An 8,417-nucleotide genomic window follows, 5' to 3' on the forward strand; every position below is an offset into this window, starting at 1 on the left:
GTCTCCTTATGTCCTTTAGCACAAGCCTACATTTCTCAGTTAGGAAGGTATATGCATTTCAGTATATATTTGCCAAAATAAGGTCATATGATTTACAATGTGCTCCCTCTAGGTGTGTCTGAATGTGCCAGTCACCCAATCACGGTTGCCTCATGCCCCCGGAGTCAGTCGCCCCTCCTCAGACCGTCTTGTCACTACGTCGTGCCACTGTCACCTCTGCGTTGTAGTCCCTTCACTTCGTCAGCACATCCTCCCCTCCGTGGCTAAATGTGTGTAGCTACGCCAGTGAACTGCACAAATCTTTTTTTTGATATAACACATTTTGACATTGACAATATTTAATGAATAGCAGCAATTGCATGGATATGTTTGACACCACAGCTAAGAAGATTTTCCTAAAAAAATTATAAATAACCAGTGTACAAATTGTCCATTGAAAGGTTTTATTAAATACTATGAAATAACTGAGAAGCGCCGGGTCCATTCCTCCGCCTGTGCATCACATTCGTTCTGTCGTTCAGATCAACGTTGTATTGCATTTTGAGTGTATATAACAGGTTTGGGTTTCGTTTGGAAAAGACAATGGGAAATGCAATGGGAAATGCAATTTAGCCTTAAATACATAACCCATAGAGATATGTCATTCTAGATATGGGGCCTGCCCTCTTCACGAACTTCACATCTTAGTTGGCAGTAACAACAAACGTAGTTCTAAAGCTGGGGATCAGCGAAGTCTCCAAATTTGTCCCGCCTCTTTTTCCTTTGCAATGGGATGATCGTGAGATAGTGCCATTCTTGCTAGTAAGCAAGTTCTTTGTAGTTGTAGACCCTTGGCGATCTTAAGCCTCGCTAAGAGACCTGGGCCTCGTGGCCAGGGGCCACAGTGACTAGGGGCTCTGCCTGCAAGTCCGTGAGGTTGGAAGCTGAGCTGAGCCCGCTGAGCCGCGCTGCTCTGCTTTCCCCGAGTCGAGCTCGGCTTCATCTGCCTCTATTTGGGTCATTAGCCGCTAATTGGGCTATTGGCCTCTGGTGCTTATTAGGATATTTGGTTGTAATTCTTTTATATTTGTAATCTAGTCATGACCTCTGTTCATGAGCCCCGTGTAATAATACATTTGGCTGAGTGAGTGTTTTTGATAGTTTCATTGACTTGAAAGGGCTTACATTCAAGAGGTATTCAGGAGGCCCTCTCTCCTACTACAGTAACTAGAGAGTGATGAGGTTGGGGAAAGGCCATGAATGGGACACTGCAATTTCAAGATTGATTTGGAATAAAAGCATATAAATTGGCATTAAAGCAAACCTTCACCTAGTTGCTAATAAACACATTTAAATTAAAGAAAATCTGTGACAGATTGTAATGGATTTAATACACAAGAGTACTTTATTTTTGACAAAATTGATTACACTTTATAGCCCTGTTTTCTGCAAACAGATTGTGGCCTTGGATGCATCTGACGAGTTAGAGGCGAGGCATTGAAGAAACTCATTCACACATAAGTTCAAAACTTGGAATAATGCTTTATTTTAGACAAACGTGTCAGAAAGGAAATTGATTTCTGGGGGTGAACCTGTTTCTCCTTCACAAAAGTAAGAAACTTTATTCCTCCTCAAAGTGAAGGTGGACAAGAAATGGCTTTCGGCACAGTGTTTGTGTCACAGGCGGTCATCATATCACCTTTTTGCAATTCTTTTCATGTTTCATATGTTATGATACTGAAAGATTGCCCAGTTTTCCTAGTTTTGCAAAGCCACTGTGTGCATTTTTGCAAAAGGAAGTGTCTGAAGATTGGTACAGTGCTGAAATTGGGACTGAGAGCCACACGACAGCAAAGAGAAGAGTTCAAACAAGCGACTGTGACAGCTTCGCCATGAGCAGCTCCCCTCCGCACAAGACTGAGACCAAAACATAGGCTGTGGAAACACTCTGTCCTGTACATGAATGCTGCTGTTCACAAGTTCTCCAGGACCATGCTGGAACAAGTCTATGAAAATACCCTCATCTGCCATTAACTGTGTGAGTCATAGTCAGGGCCGGCCCGTGGCATAGGCGGAATAGGCAAATGCTAGGGGCGCCGTCCATCCAAATGAGTGAAGATTTTTTTTATTTATTTTTAACTTTTATAATTTTTTACTAATAGTATTTTAATATTATTAATTTGAAATATTATATTATATATCATATTTTCCGTGTTGCCCGCAGGGTCACCCCGGCCCGGCGCATCAATCGCGCCCCCTCGCTCTCATACTTAGATTTACCTGATTGTGGGGTGGTGGGCTACTTCAGTTATCTGAAGCAGTGAGTGACACTGAAGGTGAAAAATGATAAATTAGCATCAGCCTACTTCAAACGATGTCAAAAAGACCAAAGCCCTCTGGTGCCCAGGGAAGAAAAAGAAGTAGAGAAGAGGAGGAAAAACGGGATAAGGACAGAGGTAATGTGATGTGATGAATGAATAGTTTATCTAATTGCATAGTTACCGTTGGAGCAGTGTTACTACTAGCCAGCTTACTTTGGACAATACTAGTAATGTTCACTAATATAAAGAGCTGGCTAGCTAGAGTCAGTGTCAGTTACTTTTACCTTAAATTCATTAGGGAATGTTGGAAAGACTATTCAGCTGTCTGGGGAATAACCTAACCTGTGACATAATTTTGAGAAATGCTAGTGTGCTGCACGAATCATCCACTTATTTATAATTCGTTTTATGTCACTTGTTTGCTGCAAGAAAGGCAAGGTGAGTAAGGCTGTAGAACAATGCTACATTATGCATATTGCACTAAGGTTTCTGTAATATCGATTTTTCGTGGAATACTCCTTTTTATATTTTATTTATCATTAGTTTTATGTCACTTGTTTCTTTAATACAGTTTTTATTTTTTTATGTTTCTAAAATAAAGAAAATCTCAAAGACATAAAGCTATGCAGTTTCTGTGTGAGTGTATGCACACAATGATCGATGGTGGAATTGGCTGTGATGCGCAATAGGGGCACCAGCTAAAATCTTGCCTAGAGCACCAAATTGGTCAGGGCCGGCCCTGGTCATAGTACATATTATTGCTCATTTGCCTTCAACAAACGCGAAAATGACGTGATCTTTGAAGACCCACAGTGGCACAGGAGATCAGTTCCTTGTTTTACAGTGAGGAAGAATGAATCAGTGCAATCCAAACACAAGGAGGCGTCTTTGAGAGGGATTGTTGTTGTTTTTATTGAGTCTGCAGTGTGAGGAGGAACACGTGACTTGAGCAGATCCGTCTGGCGGTGAAGGCGGGTTTTCAAGTGTTCATGTCCCACGGCCAGGTCCATCACAACGGCTTCAGGATCCTCTGTCTTACATTCTGCAATTATTGTGTGTGTGTGTGTGTGTGTGTGTGTGTGCATGTGTGTGTGTGTGCGTGTGTCTGCTTGTGTGTGTGTGTGTTTGTGCGTGTGTGTGTGTTTGTGCGTGTGTGTGTGTGTGTGTGTGCTTGTGTGTGTGCACGTGTGTGTGTGTGTGTGTGTGTGTGTGTCTGCTTGTGTGGGTGTGTGTGCGTGCGTGTGTGCGTGTGTGTGTGTTTGTGTGTGTGCATGTGTGCGTGTGTGTCTGCTTGTGTGTGTGTATGTGTGTGTGCGTGTGTGTGTGTGTCTGCTTGTGTGTGTGTGCGTGTGTGTGTGTCTGCTTGTGTGTGTGCGTGTGTGTGTGTCTACTTGTGTGCGTGTGTGTGTCTGCTTGTGTGTGTGTCTGCTTGTGTGTGTGTGTGTGTGTGTGCGTGTGTGTGTGTCTGCTTGTGTGTCTACTTGTGTGTGTACGTGTGTGTGTGTGTGTCTGCTTGTGTGTGTGCGTGTCAGACATGGGTCAACTATGTTTTCTGTATTTCCAATTAATCTCATTTATCATGATTTATATTGTATCCTGTTTCACAATTACTAGTTGAATGTGTTTCCAAAGGAATTTGATATTCTGTGTTTTAAATGTGTATTTCAATGTATGGGTTGTATTTGAAAATACAATCTCATTTGTACATCACAACAAACTCAGCTCAGCAACAAATACGGTCTAACATTACCATCACATCACAACTCTCATTGAAAGTAAATGTTCGGCCACATTGGTGTTGCAGTTTAACTTTGAATAGTTTTATAATTAGCACTGACTACAGGTGTTATGTGTTAAGGTAGATCTTTTTCCAGCAGTACACGCATTAGCTCAACTTTGAATAACAAACCCATTTTTCTTTATGTTCCTAATCTCACAATTTCTGCCTCATTAGCTATTAGATGAGAGATGCAGGGAGGAGACAGGAGTCAATGAAAGCGACCAATTTAGACTGTTGGGACAGATGAAATTGGTGGGACTATGTTAGGAATCTCACATTGTGTCTTTAGTCTTTAATTTGTGTGTTAATGTTGTGCTACAATCATATTGTTGTGATGTACATAAAAGATTATATCTTAAAATACAACACATTGATTCAAATACAAATGACTGAAAATGGAGAATATAAAATACTAGTAAAAATACATCATTGAAATATTTGCAAATACATAGAAATACTTTTAAAACACAAACTCATTTTATTTTGCAAATACAGTCATTTAGTAATTATCAAACAAGATTCAATTTGTACATAATTGAATTAAAATATGAACTAATTAAAATACATCAATACATACATGTAATGGTATTTGACCAGGTCTGGTGAGTGTAAGCGTGGGTGATGAATAAAGAACTCAGTTTAGTGCATTGCACAGTCTGAACATTACTTCCCTTGTTTTAAATTGTGCACTTTTTGACTATGTACCCTAGCACTGTGTTTGCCATGTTTGGATGGAGAAAGTTATGAGTCCACATAAACTCTTCCAATTCTATTCCTCTCATAGTGTAATTATAGTGGACATTTTCGTTACCTGCATGTAATACCTTGCACTTGTCCACATTGAATTTCATCTGCCAGGTGTCGGCCCACAACTGAATATTATCCAAGTCCCTTTGAGTAACCTGAGCTGCCGAGATTGTATCTGCTGATTAATAATAATGTAAGCAGGCCTTTTCCAGTACAGCGGGGATTCTTCAGAGTTGCCCTCTTTCTGGGATGTTGTATTCCCTAGCAATTGAACCCCTGCTCTGTCTGTTGTGTACCCATTTAACCAGCCTGGCCCTGCCCTCTGTGCCCACTGCTTCTCCTCTCAAAGTGTCAGCTGATGCTAATGATCTGACTTTTTATTACTTGTCAACCTGAAGCGGTGAAGGACAGCTTAGATATACAGTGGGGGGAAAAGAGTATTTGATCCCCTGCTGATTTTGTACGTTTGCCCATTGACAAAGAAATGATCAGTCTATAATTTTAATGATAGGTGTATTTTAACAGTGAGAGACAGAATAACAACAGAAAAATCCAGAAAAATGAATATAAAAAAAGTAATCAATTGATTTGCATGTTAATGAGGGGAATAAGTATTTGACCCCTTCGACTTAGTACTTGTGGCAAAACCCTTTTTGGCAATCACAGAGGTCAGATGTTTCTTGTAGTTGGCCCCCAGGTTTGCACACATCTCAGGAGGGATTTTGTCCCACTCCTCTTTGCAGATCCTCTCCAAGTCATTAAGGTTTCAAGGCTGACGTTTGGCAACTCAAACCTTCAGCTCCCTCCACAGATTTTCTATGGGATTAAGGTCTGGAGACAGGCTAGGCCACTCCAGGACCTTAATGTGCTTCTTCTTGAGCCACTCCTTTGTTGCCTTGGCTGTGTGTTTTGGGTTATTGTCATGCTGGAATACCATCCACGATCCATTTTCAATGCCCTGGCTGAGGGAAGGAGGTTCTCGTCCAAGATTTGACGGTACATGCCCCATCCATCGTCCCTTTGATGCGGTGCAGTTGTCCTGTCCCCTTAGCAGAAAAACACCCCCAAAGCATAATGTTTCCACCTCCATGTTTGACGGTGGAGATGGTGTTCTTGGGGTCATTCCTCCTCCTACAAACTCGGCGAGTTGAGTTGATGCCAAAGAGCTTGATTTTGGTCTCATCTGACCACAACACTTTTACCCAGTTCTCCTCTGAATCATTCAGATGTTCATTGGCAAACTTCAGACAGGCCTGTACATGTGCTTTCTTGAGCAGGGGGACCTTACGGACGCTGCAGGATTTCAGTCCTTCACGGCGTAGTGTGTTACCAATTGTTTTCTTGGTGACTATGGTCCCAGCTGCCTTGAGATCATTAACAAGATCCTCCCGTGTAGTTCTGGGCTGATTCCTCACTGTTCTCATGATCATTGAAACTCCACGAGGTGAGATCTTGCATGGAGCCCCAGACCGAGGGAGACTGACAGTTATTTTGTGTTTCTTCCATTTGCGAATAATCGCACCAACTGTTGTCACCTTCTCACCAAGCTGCTTGGCGATGGTCTTGTAGCCCATTCCAGCCTTGTGTAGGTCTACAATCTTGTCCCTGACATTCTTGGACAGGATTTCCTTTAAGAGAGTGCTCCTAATCTCAGCTCGTTACCTGTATAAAAGACACCTGGGAGCCAGAAATGTTGCTGATTGATAGGGGATCAAATACTTATTTCCCTCATTAACATGCAAATCAATGTATAACTTTTTTGAAATGCATTTTTCTGGATTTTTTAGTTGTTATTCTGTCTCTCACTGTTAAAATACAACTACCATTAAAATTATAGACTGATCATTTCTTTGTCAGTGGGCAAACATACAAAATCAGCAGGGGATCAAATACTTTTTTCCCTCACTGTATTTTGACAGGTTTCTTCTGCTAAGGAGAACTGGGGGAATTGCACCTCTTTCCTGCTGGGTCGGTGGAGTGGAGTAGGTGCCCCTGTTTGGCCAGAACAGCTGCATTGAGAGAACTGGCATGGGGGTGCTGGGGGTGTTCCTGGGGGGCCGCAGTGGGAACAGAAGGACTGGGAGGGGTTGGTGGACGATGTTAAAGAGGCAGCAGAGCTGGAGATGACATTTGCTGCAGTTGTCCTATAGGGGAGGGTTCTTGTTATAAACACTCTGGTTGCCTCGATGCTTTGGCACAGGCTGGCCTGTCTGGATCTGCCCCGGGGCTGCGTCGGGTCATTCATACTGACTTACTGAATTTTTGGGGGAATTTTCATTGGCTGTGGCCGGCTGTCTTGTATGCATTTCAAATTTTCCAAACCCCCTCCCTTTTAATAAGCCATGTTTTCACAAAATAAATCAACAACTTTTTTAAAATACATATATTTTTTCTTTAATACATCTGTACAACCAGGAATCAAACCATTCATGAATCTAAACAAAAAAAAACAACAGCGACCTGTACAGACAGATATACCTGCAGTAAATTCAGACGGGTGACAAATGAAAGCCTGAAACCACTGCCTTGAGGTGTATGTTTTCATTTGTTTATTTATGTTTTACAGAGTTTAACTGTTGTTGGGGGTTTTGACTACCTCACTGAATACATTAAGGCAGTGGTTCCCAAACCGGTCCTGGGGGACCCCCTACCCTGCTGGTTCTTGTTCCAACCGAATTCTCAATTACTTAATTGAACCCTTAATTGAACTAATCATTTCCTAAATTGGAGACTTTTCATTATTTTAAACAGTAGGGGTTTTAAGTTAGGTATAGAATTATATTAAAAATCATATTGAAGAAACAAATATTTTCTTACACAATTTAAAAAGTAAAATCTAAGCAGTTTGTTACTTCAGTTAAGGTTCAATTAAGTAATTGAGAGCTTGGTTGGAACAAAAACCAGGAGGGTAGGGGGTCCCCCAGGACCGGTTTGGGAACCACTGCATTAAGGTTATTACACCACATGTTTATATTTAAGGAACAGTATTTGATAAAGACATTTTGAAATAATAAAACAGAGGTTGTAAGACAGTTTAAAAGTTAACTATGCTCATACAGAGTGTGTACATTAAGGTTAATGATGAGGCCTGCCTGTAAATACTAGTGACATTACAGGGGAAGCCGTGCATCTTCAAGTGGTGATTTTCTCTGTGTGTATGTGAGGTAAATTATATTTAATGACATTTTTTTAAATTCTTTCTGAGTTAAACAACTAGATTCAAAGGTCTTCTATCATGGTCCCTGCATTTATGATGCGCTGGAAGGCATATTGGGCACCGGCTAGTTGATATGTCACTAAAACAGGTCCTTGATGCTCTGTCAGTCGCAGTGAAATTCAGTACCTCTCCAGTTCTGGAAACTCTTTTGTGTATTTGTGCAACTATGCCAGTTATGATAGCAATGGAGCAGCGACCGTTCAGTGATCTAAATGTCGGTTGATGTGTGATTTTTCTCCGGATGTGTTCCATAGTGATGTGTGTTTGGGTAATAAAGATGTCTGATTAGTCCAAATCCGCCTGCTTTCAAGGAGATTTTGAGCTCAGTTTTTCATCTTCAAAACGACTTTCAGTGACAGCTGGTAGAGCATCG

Source organism: Amia ocellicauda, unplaced genomic scaffold (genome assembly GCF_036373705.1).
Source record: "Amia ocellicauda isolate fAmiCal2 unplaced genomic scaffold, fAmiCal2.hap1 HAP1_SCAFFOLD_141, whole genome shotgun sequence".
Taxonomy (NCBI): Eukaryota; Metazoa; Chordata; class Actinopteri; order Amiiformes; family Amiidae; genus Amia; species Amia ocellicauda.